The sequence below is a fragment of the Bubalus kerabau genome, chromosome 17 (genome assembly GCF_029407905.1).
Source record: "Bubalus kerabau isolate K-KA32 ecotype Philippines breed swamp buffalo chromosome 17, PCC_UOA_SB_1v2, whole genome shotgun sequence".
In the NCBI taxonomy this organism is placed as follows: Eukaryota; Metazoa; Chordata; class Mammalia; order Artiodactyla; family Bovidae; genus Bubalus; species Bubalus kerabau.
The window spans coordinates 11,862,703-11,877,875 of NC_073640.1; the positions used below are offsets into that span (position 1 = coordinate 11,862,703).

Sequence of the window (15,173 nt, forward strand, 5' to 3'; positions counted from 1 at the left end):
TAGTCATCCAGTTGTTCCAGAACCATTTGTTGAACAGATTTTATCTTCCCCACTGAATGGCTGTCACAGTTTGTAAAACATTTACTGATCGTATAGATTTCTGGATTCTTCTATTTCTGTATTCTACTCTATCTCATTGACCTATTTGTCTACCTTATGCCAATACCATATGGTTTTTATTTCTTTTAGCTCTTTTTTTTCTTTTATTTTTGGCCTTCCTTTAAAACCTTTACCATATTCTATTTCAGTTCCTTTGGTGGTTACTCAAAAATTTCACATGTACACTTAAGGTTATATTTTAAAAACTATTATCTACATGGGGCTTCCTAGATGGTGCTAGTGGTAAAGAACCCGACTGCCAATGCAGGAGACATAAGAGACATGGGTTCTATCCCTGGGTTGGGAAGATCCCCTGGAGGAGGGCATGGCAACCCACTCCAGTATTCTTGCCTGCAAAATCCCACGGACAGAGGAGCCTGGTGGGATACAGTCCATAGGGTTGCAAAGAGTCGGCCATGACTGAAGCGAATTAGCATGCAGCATGCAGTATCTACATAAGTTTGTATTTCTATTCTCCTCTTGAATAAGATGAGGACAATTGAAATTTCTTCAAAATGCTCCTTTCCTATCTTTGTTAATTTTTTTTCCTGGTATTATTTCTTAAACCAAATAGACTACTTACAATCAATGCACATTTAAAATTCCTAAATAATTACACAACTTACAATCAATTAATATTTAGAGTCTCTGGTCAATTTTTGCTGATTTCTGTCCTTACTAATTCTTCTTACATGACACAACCTTTGTCTTTATTTTTCTAGTTTCATTCTTTAATAATTTTTTCAAGGAGGGTCTGTGAAAAATAATAGCTCTTGATTTCTGGGTTTGTCAATCCAGAATTCTATGCTCAAATGAGCTATTGTCACGAGTGATTCCATTTTATTTCTTTTCTATTTTTTTTTTTTTTTAAGCCACATGGTATGTGGATTTTTAGTTCCCTGGCAGGGGATTAAACCCATGCTCCCTGAATTGGAAATGCAGAGTCTTAACCACTGGACCATCATGGAAGCCCCACGAGTAATTCCATTTCTAAGCATGAGTTCAAGGTCAAAATTCCAGAGTATTTATTTTACATAGAGCCTCACATGAGTCACCCAGTGTTGTGTTTTTTTTTAAAGATAATTTTTTAGAAGTTTTAAGTTCACAGCAAAGTTGAATGGAGAGTACAAAGATCTGTCATATACTCACTGTCCCCACACATGCATTAGCTCCCCCACTGTCTGTGTTCCCCGCTACAGTGGTACATTTGTTATAACTGATGAACCTACATTAAGCCATCATAATCACCCAAAGTACAAAATTTACCGAGGCTTCTCTCTTGATGTCCTATGCTCTGTAGGTTTGGATAAATGTATAATGACATGTACCCACCATTGTCATATCATACAGATAATTTCTCAGCCCTAAAAACCCTCTGTACTCTGTCTATTCATCCATTCTTCCTCCCTACCTTTGACAACCACTGATCTTTTTCCTGTCTCCATAGTTTTGCCTTTTTCAGAAAGTCATATAGTTGTAATCATACAGTATGTAGCCTTTTCAGATTGGCTTCTTTCACAAAGTAATATACATCTAAGTTTCCTCATGTCTTTTCATGGCTGGATAGCTCATTTTTCCTTAGCAATGAATAATATTCCATTGTCTGGTGTGCCAGTTTATTTATCCCTGCACCTACTTGAAGGACATCTTGGTTACTTCCAAGTTTGGTGGGTGAATTATGAATAAAGCTGCTGTAAACATCCGTGTGCAGGTTTTCGGTGGACATATTTTCGACTCCCTTGGATAAATACCAAGGATGATGATTGCTGGATCAGATGGTAAGAACATGTTTTAGTTTTGTAAGAAACTGCCAAACCGTCTTGCAAAGCGGTTGTCCCATTTTGCATTCCCAGGCCACACGGTTTTGACTTCTCCTTGTTACTGGGGCTAAATTCCCCTGGTGGCCATGGGAACACTGTCTTTTGTTTTTAGGTTTGGCTCTGTGTTTTTAAACTTGGGGCATAGTCTGCATCTGTTTAGTCCTCCATTTTGAGCAGACTTGTTTACATTCTGGAAAAGCATTACCCAGCAGAGGACAAAGCAAGTGCACAAACCCTACTGGGGTGAGAAGTATGGCGAGAAGGCCATCTGATTGACCGTATCGTCATAAGAGAGTTAGATAGTAAGGTGAGATTGCAAAGGCAGTTCCAAGTCACACAGGGCCAGGGTAAGGAGTTTTGAATTTATTCTCAGTGTGATAGAGAACCACAGAAACATTTTAAGCTGAGAAAGTGACATGATCGGTTTCTAGATTTAAAAAGTAATTTGGCACTTTTTGCTGGCTTTCTCATTCTCTTTACTTATCCAGCTTCTAAGTGCTCCTGATTTTACTTTCATATACATATGTCTGTTTCCACAGCCTCCAAAGCATTTACATTTTGAGAATGCCTTCCGAAATACAAATAAAACTTTCCATCATTAGTCTGCAAAAAAGAAGAAATCATGTTAAAGCATTGGATTAACCCTGGGTTATACATTGCATGACTCAAAGGAAGCAAAATGTAATTTGCATTAGATTTAGCCAAATCTTGGCAAATTAAAATATATCAAGTAATTATTTAATAAATGAAGTGCAAGAAACAGAGTGAGATAGAGTAGGGAGAGTATAGATTAAAGAGACTTGAAAGAAATATCAATGAGTGGCTATGTAGAGCACTTATTTGGATCTTGATTTAAACAAACTATAAAAAAGCATTTGTTAGATAGTTGAGAAATTTAATACTAATTTGATATTTTATGATATTAAGAAATTGCTACTTTATGTGTGATAGTTGTTTCAAAAGACCTTACCTTTTAGATGTATATGCTAAAATATTTCATATTTTAGCCATTTCATAGAGGAAATGGTATGACATTTAGTATTTTGTTCAAAATTATATAGAGTGGGGTAGTGGATGAAAGTACAAATATAACAGAATGGTTGTAGGTAGAAAGCTGAAGCTGGAAAATGGAAAATTTTCCATAAGTGGAAAATATATGATACTATTCTGTCTACTTTTATATAGATTTGAAATTCCACAATAAAAATCTTTGAAAGAAACTGAAATTTGCCATTTTTAAACATTCAATAAGAAATATGAATGTAATCAATACGAACTTTCCAGATAAAAATATCTGTGATCCTTCTGCTTTCCAATCATTCTTTTCTTGACTTTATGTATTATTTATCATCTATTTATCTGTCTACCTATCATTTATCTGTTTGCTTGCCAATCTATCCTTACTTTGTCAATAACAATTGTTCTAGTATCTCAGAGTAGACTCAGAGTTGCTGTCTTAATTTGGATTGCCCCAGAAGGAGACCCTAATGAGGGTTCAGGTGCAAGCAGTTACTTTTGGAAATGCAGGAAATATACAAACAACATGGATAAATCCCAAAACATTAGGATGAGCAAAAGAACCTAGGTACAAAAAAATATACACTATAAGATTCCTTTTTTATAAAATGTTAGAACAGGCAAAACTAACATAATATGGCAGAAACATATCAGTGGTTGCCTAAGACAGGAGGTCAGGAACTGACCACAGGGAGGCAGGAGGGACTTTCTAGGGTGGATGGAAACAGTCTACATCTTCATTGTGGTGATGGTTTTGTCAAAAGTGAATACTTGTGTCAAAAGTCATCAAACCATACACTTAAAATGGGTGGATCTTATCACATGTACATTATATTCCAATGCTGACTTAAAAAAAAAAATCCCTTTACCAGTAGACAGAGTGTCAAAATAAAAGGGATGTATAAAATGACTCAACCTTTGAAAAGAATTACCTTTAAAACCTTCAGCTTGAAGCCAGTTTCTTCCTTGGCCCCTTTTCTCAGGGAAGCTCAGTGTAAAAAGAGCTTTCAGGACTTCCTCCCCACCTTCATTTTCTTCTTAAGGAGGAAAGTATTCTCCATCAAGGAGATGAAGAGTGAGTTTATAGTCAATTTTTTATATTCAGAGTTGATTTAATATGAGTTAGAATTTTTGGAACAAGATAGTACTACTAATTCTAACACTTTAAAGTATTAAAACCCATAAGCCTCCAACATGCATAATTCACATTCATGAGACAGCTTTTCTTAGCTTCATAATTATTACTTCCTCCTACCTTTGGTATCATTGGCATCTATTTCATGTATTTCTTGGTTTTTTGTAATCTCTTCATCTGGGCGAAATAAGCTCCAGAAGACCTCAGGCATTTCTTAGTTTTGCTCTTCTGCTCCTAGGTTATAAACACTTGGAAACATATCATTTCTGATTTGAAAACTCCCGACTGCCAATCCAGGGGGCTGGAGGGTGTGTTGAAACCCTCTGCCGCCACCCAGCTGTCTCTGCCTCAACATTAGGACAGCCGGTTTCAGCCTCACTTTCTTTTGTACCAGCTAGCCTTCTGACCCAGTGGTTTCCCATTTGACTCCTGCGGGAGGCTCTGGGGCTTCTGCCACTATTGTTACAGAGGACAGGAGTCACTCAGAATTGCACATTTGGTCCTATGGATTATAATGTCTAAAAATCCAGACAACAACTTTCCCAGAATCAAGGGCATGGGTGCCATAATCTGTTGAACAGTGTTATGACTGAAATCAGCTACAGTGTTACCAACGTCCTGTATAAGCAGCATCCTGTGTAATAACTGGCTAGCCAGCAACCTAACATTCTGGGATTATTTACTTCCCTTGAAACTTCTCTCCAGAAATATCTGCACTGTAGTTTATCCCACAGAGCTGATTTCTCCTGGGTAATTCAGAGAAACATGTTTTTTTCCCCCTTCCAAACCTTGTTATCCAATGTACAGGTATAGGGGTACCCACAGGGATTAAAAAAAAATGGATTCCCAACACCTCTAACTGTTGGTGGGAATGTAAACTGGTATAATCACTAAGGAGAACAGTATGGAGGTCCCTTAAAAAACTAAAAATAGAGTTACCATAGGATCCCACAATTCTACTTCTGAGCATATATCCAGAAAAGACAAAAACTCTAACTTGAAAAGATAAATGCACCCCAATGCATGTATGGTAGCACTGTTTACAATAGCCAAGACATAGGAGCAACCTAAATGTCCATCAACAGATGAATAGATAAAAAAGATGGTACCAACACACAGTGGAATACTAATCAGTCATAAAAAAGAATGAATTAATGTCATGTGCAGCAACACGGATGAACCTAGAGATTATCATCCCAAGTGAAGTCAGGCAAAGACAAATATCATATGGTACCACTTACAGGTGGAATCTAAAAAAAGGGATGCAAATGAACTTAGTTGCTGCTCAGTCGCTTCAGTCGTGTCCGACTTTATGCGACCCCATAGATGGCAGCCCACCAGGCTCCTCTGTCCCTGGGATTCTCCAGGCAAGAACACTGGAGTGGGTTGCCATTTCCTCCTCCAATGCATGAAAGTGAAAAGCCAAAGTGAAGTCGCTCAGTCGTGTTCGACTCCTAGCGACCCCATGGACTGCAGCCTACCAGGCTCCTCCGTCCATGGGATTTTCCAGGCAAGAGTACTGGAGTGGGGTGCCATTGCCTTCTCCAACAAAAGGGAAAGGGTATAGGGAAGGATAAATTAGGAGTTTGGAATTAACAGATATACATTACTGTATATAAAATAGATAACAAGAATCTACTGTATGGCACAGGGAACTATATGCTATATCTTACCATAACCTATAACAGAAAAGAATATAAAAAAGAACATATATAAAATATATATGTGAATCACTTTGCTGTACACTTGAAACTAATAAAACATGGTAAGTCAACCACATTTCAAATAAAAAGATTCCTAAACTCACTTGTAGCCAGGAAATGTAGACGAAAGAAACAAGATCCCATACCTCATATACATACGATTGGCAAATGTTTCAAAGTCGACATCTGTTACGCATGGCTGCATAACAAACCACTCCCCTTAAGATTCTTAGAATCTCTCTTACATAACAAAGAAGATCTAGGAGTTTAGTTCAGTTCAGTTCAGTCACTCAGTCGTGTCCGACTCTTTGCGACTCCATGAATCGCAGCATGCCAGGCCTCCCTGTCCATCACCAACTCCCGGAATTCATTCAAACTCACGTCCATCGAGTCGGTGAGGCCATCCAGCCATCTCATCCTCTGTCATCCCCTTTTCCTCCTGCCCCTAATCCCTCCCAGCATCAGAGTCTTTTCCAATGAGTCAACTCCTCGTGTGAGGTGGCCAAAGTACTGGAGTTTCAGCTTTAGCATCATTCTTTCCAAAGAACACCCAGGGCTGATCTCCTTTAGAATGGACTGGTTGGATCTCCTTGCAGTCCAAGGGACTCTCAAGAGTCTTCTCCAACACCACAGTCCAAAAGCATCAATTCTTCCGCCTTCAAATCTGACATCTCAAAATCAGAAAATGATCGTATAGATGCATCCTTGAATTTGATGATTTACTTCAATATTTATTCTAAGACCAAATTTTATTGAAAACTCTGCAGATTTAATCTTTGCATTTTCTTACTTTGAGGGCCTTTTGCTTGGCTAGAAAGATTACTCTGGGCTCTCACATTTTCTGTAAATTCTGCTACAAAACTAAACAGTTCCTTCTGTAGCTCATCTATCTGGCTTCTTAAAACGACATTGTACACCTGTGGCAGATTCATGTCAATGTATGGCAAAACCAATACAATATTGTAAAGTAATTAGCCTCCAATAAATTAATTAATTAAGAAAAAAACACATTGACCTGTTTTATCATAGGCATCAAGAAGAAGCCATCTGTCACCTTTAACTTTTTACCTGGGAATGTCCCCAACCAGATGTTACCAGATGTAGTGTGCCCTGTAGTTAATACTGGGAAGAACCTTGCATCTTCTGCTTGACAGAGACAGTAGAATCTGGCACCAGGATTAAATCAGAAAGGAGAAGTACATCCTAAACTAAGATTTTCATAATTCTAATCTCCTGGAGAAAACTCGGAAATTCTCCATTACTCTTGAGCACTGAACACCTGAAGACTTTGAGTTTGTGAATATATGCCTGCAGATAGATTTATCTTGCAAAACAGTAAAGTATGCAGAATCTTCGAGGAGCCAATATTTACTAAACAAATTTCACAGGAGTCACTAAAAACATTATGTGCAGTTAGGTAAATAGAAAAACAGTTTTTTAAAGTCTACTATCTTTTAATTACCTACTTTTTTTTTTTTTTTTTTTTTAAACAAAGGACTGCTTGAGGAACTTGGCTTGGAACCAGACAAAGAAGAGTAAGGCATAGGTGACTTCCCTGGTGGTCCAGTGGTTAAGACTCGGCCTTCCAATGCAGGGGGTGCAGGTTCTATCTCTGGTCAGGGTGCTGAGATCCCACAGGCCTCGAGGCCAAAAAACCAGATTGTGAAACAGAAACAATATTGTAATAAATTCAATAAAGACTTTAAAAGTGAGGCATAACCCCTGCTTTCAAATTAGGTAATATTTCATAGAAGATGACTTAAACAAATATGTGATGACATACAGTTACATTCCAAGTAGTCACTCAATTGCTTTTCCAATTGTTTTTATTACCATAGAGAGTCACATGTGAAATCTTTCTTACTACAGGATTACTGATGTTGAGAATATCCTATTTAAAAAGTAAATCATTTGTGTTGAAAACAGATTTTTAGTGTGAATTTAATGGAATGTGAAGTCAAGTGGGCCTTAGGAAGCATCACTATGAACAAAGCTAGTGGAGGTGATGGAATTCCCATTGAGCTATTTCAAATTCTAAAAGATGATGTTGTGAAAGTGCTGCACTTAATATGCCAGCAAATTTGGAAAACTCAGCAGTGGCCACAGGACTGGAAAAGGTCAGTTTTCATTCTACTCCCAAAGAAAGGCAATGCCAAAGAATTCTCAAACTACTGCACAATTGTACTCATCTCACATGCTAGTAAAGTAATGCTCAAAATTCTCCAAGCCAGGATTCAGCATTACATGAACTGCGAACTTCCAGATGTTCAAGCTGGTTTTAGAAAAGGCAGAGGAACCAGAGATAAAATTGCCAACATCTGCTAGATCATCGAAAAAACAGAGTTCTAGAAAAACATCTACTTCTGCTTTATTGACTATGCCAAAGCATTTGACTGTGTGGATCACAACAAATTGTGTAAAATTCTTCAAGCAATGGGAATAGCAGACCATCTGACCTGCCTCTTGAGAAATCTGTATGCAGGTCAGGAAGCAACAGTTAGAACTGGACATGCAACAACAGACTGGTTCCAAAGGAGAAGGAGTACGTCAAGACTGTATATTGTCACCCTGCTTATTTAACTTATATGCAGAGTACATCATGAGAAACGCTGGGCTGGAGAAAGCACAAACTGGAATTAAGATTGCCGGGAGAAATATCAATAACCTCAGATATGCAGATGACACCACCCTGATGGCAGAAAGAGAAGAACTAAAGAGCCTCTTGATGAAAGTGAAAGAGGAGAGTGAAAAAGTTGGCTTAAAGCTCAACATTCAGAAAACTAAGATTATGGCATCCGGTCCCATCACTTCATGGGTAATAGATGAAGAAACAGCAGAAACAGTGTTAGACTTTATTTTTTTGGGCTCCAAAATCACTGCAGATGGTGACTGCAGCCATGAAATCAAAAGACACTTACTCCTTGGAAGAAAAGTTATGACTAACCTAGACAGCATATTAAAAGGCAGAGACATTACTTTGCCGACAAAGGTCTGTCTAGTCAAGGCTAAGGTTTTTCCAGTAGTTATGTATAGATGTGAGAGTTGAACTATAAAGAAAGCTGAGCACCGAAGAATTGATGCTTTTGAACTGTGGTGTTGGAGAAGACTCTTGAGAGTCCCTTGGACTGCAAGGAGATCCAACCAGTCCATCCTAAAGGAAATCAGTCCTGAGTGTTCATTGGAAGGACTGATGTTGAAGCTGAAACTCTAATACTTTGGCCACCTGATGTGAAGAGCTGACTCATTTGAAAACACCCTGATGCTGGGAAAGATTGAAGGCGGGAGGAGAAGGGGACGACAGAGGATGAGATGGTTGGATGGCATCAACAACTCAATGGACACGAGTCTGAGTAAACTCTGGGAGTTGGTGATGGACAGGGAGGCCTGGCGTGCTGCAGTCCATGGGGTTGCAAAGAGTTGGACACGACTGAGTGACTGAACTGAACTGAATGCATACCATCTGGAAAAATAAATTCAGGAAAAAAGGAAATATTAAAAACAATAAGGTAGTACATTGTACTTCTGAATGATTCTGTTTGGAAAAAATCAGGGTCTTGGGAAGCTATGCTACTTTATGCCTATTTCCTAATTCTGTTCTTTTGCTTTTGCCTGTAGTGACATGAGAGGAAAAGTGTGGGCTTTGAGGTTAGTAGATCCGGGTTCAAATCCTGGTTCTGTCACTTAGAAGCTGTGTGACATTGGGCGAGTCAGTGAATGTCTCTGTGTCTCAGCTTCTTCTTGGATAAAATGGAGTTGGTAAACTACGTCTCCAGCCCACAAGGCAGTGCCTGGCTGAGTGTCAGAACTCAACATTTATTAAACAGACAATAAGTGGAGTAATCTCAGAAATATTCCTGGCACATGGCTGACATGTAATGACAAATCTCCTCTGCATGGTTATTGCTGTGGTATCAGAGAAACTGTTTCTTCTTTGACTTATTTTTCTCCAGATGACATCTGGGTCCTCCGTTCCCAGCACCCGTCTTGGTTGGACACCTGCTAGGGTCTCTGATGACCCAAGGTGGGCTTGTGCTTCATACTCCTGACTTAGTTCTGGTGTTCTGTTACCATGGACTCCAGTATCGGTCCACGGCTTGAAGAGCATGCTTAGTGTTCTTCTCCATTTTTGAGCCGTTGCCATTCCAATGAGGTCAAATGAGAAGCTGAGGTGGGAGCGGCAAAGTGTCAGGTTGGAGGATAGGATCTGTTTGACAGGGGTGTCTTACGTGGTTAAGTGACACAGAGAGAATGATCAGAGCAGAGGTCGGAGAAGGGGAAGTGGGCGTGAGAACCCAGGTGAATGGTAGACGAGCGAGAGAAGTCACGAGGAGTCACCCTCTGCCAGTATTTGTCAGATTGTCATCTGCATTACCTGGATGGTCTTGCTTGATCCTGTTGCAATTTTGCAACAACATACGGTTACCCCTGATACTGCTGGGCAGACAGGGTTTGCTCCCATCCAGACAGTACTGATGAAAGAGGAAGTTTAGCAAGAGATACTATCCAGATTAAATATGCCTTGAGAACACTGTGACTTTGTAGGGTGCTTCCAGGGACTCCTACTTTACAACAAATGTCTGAAACCCAGTGTGTCTTTTATCCCGCGGCAAGTGAAAACATAGGGCCATATGGAAAACAAGCTAAATATGTTGGAAAGAAACTCCAGGATATGAAATTGAGCTGCTGGTTTAGAAAGTAGCATCCTCTCTGTGCATATAGTTTCTTTGTCCAAACACAGCTAAACAGGGCACATTTATGGGTTAATGACTTTCACAATGACTAAAGTTAACATTAGAATTTACCGTGTAGTGGGAAGCTTATAGCTCTGTAAGAACTTACAGAGCCACCAGATAATTTTAGTAAACTGCTTATGGAAGGATATGCCTATACGGAGAGGGGAGGTCAGACCACAGACTCTCTTTAAGAAGCTGCCAACACACCTTGGACTCAAATGATAAGGTACCTGTGTGTTCTCTGAAGCCAGGATTGGGAAAATGAAAGAGTGTTTTGGCAGGTAAGTGGAGAAACTGATTTTTCTTCATAAAAGACATATTAAACAGTGAGGTTCTCTGCGGATTTTCTTGAAATTACTATTAGAGCTATATCTTCTCTTCCTCTCCAAATATAGCTCACTTTGATAAAGTTCGTCAACCAACTTTAATGTTAGTGAATGGATGGCTGTATACCTGTGAGTGGAATGATGATATCTTTTAAATTGAATTTTATATCCGTTAGCCAGTGGTATTCAGTTTTCCTCCCCAAGATCTGGGATGGTAAAAGGTTTTAATTGCTTGATTTGGTGGCTTTGTCTTTGCGGCATTAACTTAAGTGTCTGCCTCCAACACAGACAGCTCCCTTAACGGCTGGAGCCACAAACATCCCTGATCCCATCGGGGGCATTCTGTTTTTAAATCGGGTGCATGTTTTCTCAGAGACATGATGAAATGGTATTTTATGGTACAATTAGAAATAAACTTGCGCGTTGAGAGACTGAATACACAAATGGACAATGGGCAGGCCACATATAAAAACAGAACTTTGATTCATAACCTGCAGTAACCTGCCCAAGAAATCAAACCTTCATCTATAATAAACAACTTAGGAAGCCAGCCTGCTAAATGTCAGACTTGGCAGGAAGTCAGTATCTCCAGTGAGCTAAAAAAACACTTCATAATAGTCAGCCCCAAATAGTCAGAACTTGATTAATAATTGACAATTATCTTACCTAATTTTTGTCCCCACTTCCAATTTGGGACCAACTAGAGAAAATAATAGGTTTCCCTGGTGGCTCGGTGGTAAAGAATCTGCCTGTAATGTAGGAGACATGGGTTTGATCCCTGGGTCGGGAGGAGCCCCTGGAGAAGGAAATGGCAACCCACTCCAGTATTCTTGCCTAGAGAATCCCATGGACAAAGGAGCCTGGTGGGCTACAGTCTATGGGGTCACAAGAGTCAGATATGCCTTAGCTACTAAACCACCCCCACCAGAGAAGATAAAATATGTGACCCTAACCAGTGACTTACAATATACTGCTTCTAGTTGGCTGCCTAGGGCTTTTCAAGGCTTTGACAGCCGCCAGTCAAGGCATCCTCAACCCTTCCCTTCTTCCCCACTGTAAAGCTCTCCCTTTGAGTCTCTGCCAAAGCGCAAGTGATGGTGGCTGACTCCCTTGCTAAATAGCAAGTTCAGAGTCAAGTCTTTTTCTCATTTGATTGGTTGTTAATTCCATAGCATGCATGTGTGCTAAGTTGCTTCAGTCGTGTCCAACTCTTTGCGACACTATGAATTGTAGCCTGCCATCTTGTAGGCTTCTCTAAGGATACTGGAGTGGGTTGCCATGCCCTTCTTCAGGGGACCTTCGTGACCCAGGGATCAGATCCTTGTCTTTGGCGTCTACCTGCATTGGCAGGCAGGTTCTTTACCACTAGCGCCACCTAGCAGTGTAGCTTAAATACACTCTGTAGACCAACTGGTTCCCAAATCATCCAACTATCATTCATTCATCCATTCATTTAAGAAACATTTATCACAACCTTTCATATGAGCCATATTCCTTGCTAGGGGCAGAGGCAAATGAAAAAATATAGAGTTCCTGCCTTACAGGACATTAATTCGCTTGACAACTAAGGAGATGAACATGAACAACTCAGCAACCAGGTTGATGGGCGTTACTGTGCTGGGCAGTGTTCTTCAAAAAGTGTTAAGCCAACTACGGCTTCCATGAGATAACCTCCAGGAAGTGTAGAGGGTTGAATGTTTTTACTTTAATAGCCGTAAACTTGAGGGGCATGATGCTAAGTGGAGGAAGCCAGATTACAGAAAGACCAAACTTGCATGATTTCACTTACACATAGAATCTAAAAGAGCCAAACTCCTAGAAATGGAATGTGGAACGACAGTTGTCAGGGGCTAGAGGGAGGTGGAAATGGGGAGGTGTTGGTTCAGGTGTAGTTTCAGTTAGGCAAGACGAATTCGCTCTGGACATCTAATGTATGCAATGTGCTGCTAAGTCACTTCAGTCGTGTCTGACTCTGTGCGACCCCATAGACGGCAGCCCACCAGGCTCCCCCGTCCCTGGGATTCTCCAGGAAAGAACACTGGAGTGGGTTGCCATTTCCTTCTCCAATGCATGAAAGCAAAAGTGAAAATGAAGTTGCTCAGTTGTGCCCGTCTCTTAGTGACCCCATGGACTGCAGCCTACCAGGCTCCCCGTCCATGGAATTTTCCAGGCAAGAGTACTGGAGTGCCATTGCCTTCTGAATAGGGTTAATAATCCTGTTGTGTACTTGAAATATACTAATAGGGTAGATCTTCAGTGTTCCCACCAAGAAAGAGAGGAGGGAAGGAGGGGAAGGGGCAAGGGAAGCGGGGAAGTGTAGCTGTGTGAAGTCATGGATATGTTGACTGTGGTGATCATATACCAATGTATACATGTATCAAAATGTATACCTTAAAGGCATATAATTCATATTTGTCAATTATGAATCAATAAAGAAGGGAAGAAAAGGGGGGAAAAAAAGGATTTCAAGCTCTACCAAGCCCACAGTTTCACAGATATTACTGTTTTATCTGTATCTGTCAAAATCTAGTCAGGAGATAAGTCACCCTTCCTTTAACAGGGGAAATTCAATATAAATAACTGTTAATGGGGTATTAAAAAGCCAAAAAGGTTGAGAGAGAATACTAAAGGTTATCATGCAGGAAACTGCCACTCTTAGGGAAGAGGCTGTAATTGTTCAGTTTTAGAAGCTTGGAGGACCCTGGAGAGCTGAAATACAAGATCCTCTGACAAGTAGCTGCTCAGTTAAAACCAGCATCTCCGAGCTGTGAGTGGGGGGTCCTGTGGGCCAGGGTACCAGATAGACATAAGAGGGCATCAAGTGTTACTGACAACCGTGACTGGAACGCCAGCCTCTGTTGGGGTGAAGAGGTATTGGGGGATGGGTGCGGTGGGCAAAGGAATAGGAAGCAGAGAGACAGAAAGAACTGAGCCCCTCCCCCTCCGGTAGCTTTGCTGTTTCCTTTGGGCTTCATCGGCAGATTCCAGTAAGGAGGCAGCTGGCAAAAAAGAAATAGGATTTGCAGAAGGCTTCCCTGATAGCTCAGTTGGTAAAGAATTTGTCTGCAATGCAGGAGACCCCAGTTCAATTCTTGGGTTGGGAAGATCCCCTGGAGAAGGGATAGGCTACCCACTCCAGTATTCTCGGGCTTCCCTTGTGGCTCAGCTAGTATACAATCTGCCTACAGTGCAGGAGACCTGGGTTCGATCCCTGGGTTGGGAAGATCCCTTGGAGAAGGGAAAGGCTACCTACTCCAGTATTCTGGCCTGAATTCCATGGACTGTGTAGTCCATGGGGTTGCAGAGTCAGACATGACTGAGCGACTTTCATTTCACTTCTTCACTTAGCCCAGCATCAAAGCTGAATATAGAAGCGTTTGAATCTGAGAAACAACAGGTTAGAATCTGCTACAGTCCGCTGAGTGGGCCATTCAACATTCACGTACGCACATGCTTCTAAATGTGATTAAACTTCCCAGAAGAAACACTCCATTTCTCCCAAATAAATTGCAAATATCCTTTGTACAAAAGAGGTTCTCACTCTCTTCTCCAAAATCTCAGTGGACATTCTATCTGTTTCTGGGAAACAGTCATACTATTCATCTTATCTCCTGTCAGTTCTACCCAGACTTTCATCAGACTCATCTGAATATTGTTATCTCAAGGCTAAATAGCAAAGTTAACCCTCTTTAAAAAAATGGACACAATACTAAGAGGAAGGAGAAATTAGCACACATACACACACCAAGAAAGAAAATGTGTGAAACTGCTTGGTAACTTGTTTCTGTAATTGGTTGCAAGTTAATCAACTTCATTTTTCCCCCTACACACTCCATACTTCCTCTTTCCTCAGCCAGTATCTCAACTGCTCAGGGTTGACACCTGCTAGAGCGACCCAAGACTACAGAGTCTAAAGGGTTGAAATCTTTTTCACTTCTGAGGTTGTACTTTTCCACAATTATCCTTCAATTAAAAATAAATTTAAGTTTTAAAAAGTGAAAAAAAAAACAAAAAACTTATCACTGGACATGGAAGTGCTAAAAACCACGCCCTAGAGGAAGCTCTGGGTTTGACATCCTTCTTCATCACCTATCTTGCAGGAACAACACAAATGTCCCTTTGTTCCCAAGATCACAAGCACCAGCTGGGAGAGTTAACATTTTTTTGCCTGCTGGTTTAGTGGTAAAATGAACAGAGTGTTTCAATTTCTGTCTTCTTGGGACCACTGTTGTCTTCCCTAGTGGAAACAAACCTTCCTTGGGAACCCAGAGCTCCAAACAACAGAGATCAAAATCGAGGGGGAGGAAGCAAATGTCTGTGTGGGTTAGTGGGTGTAGCAG

At 40.5% G+C, this 15,173-nt stretch overlaps 1 long non-coding RNA gene across 1 annotated transcript; it reads right to left on the bottom strand.

The window, feature by feature from the left end:
• Positions 1-2,096: 2,096 nt before the first annotated feature.
• On the bottom strand, positions 2,097-5,397 carry LOC129632438 (uncharacterized). Its single transcript, XR_008704514.1, has 3 exons — positions 5,313-5,397; positions 4,192-4,305; positions 2,097-2,522 (listed from the first exon to the last, which is right to left on the bottom strand). It is a non-coding gene; the product is annotated as an uncharacterized LOC129632438 (long non-coding RNA).
• Positions 5,398-15,173: the final 9,776 nt, after the last annotated feature.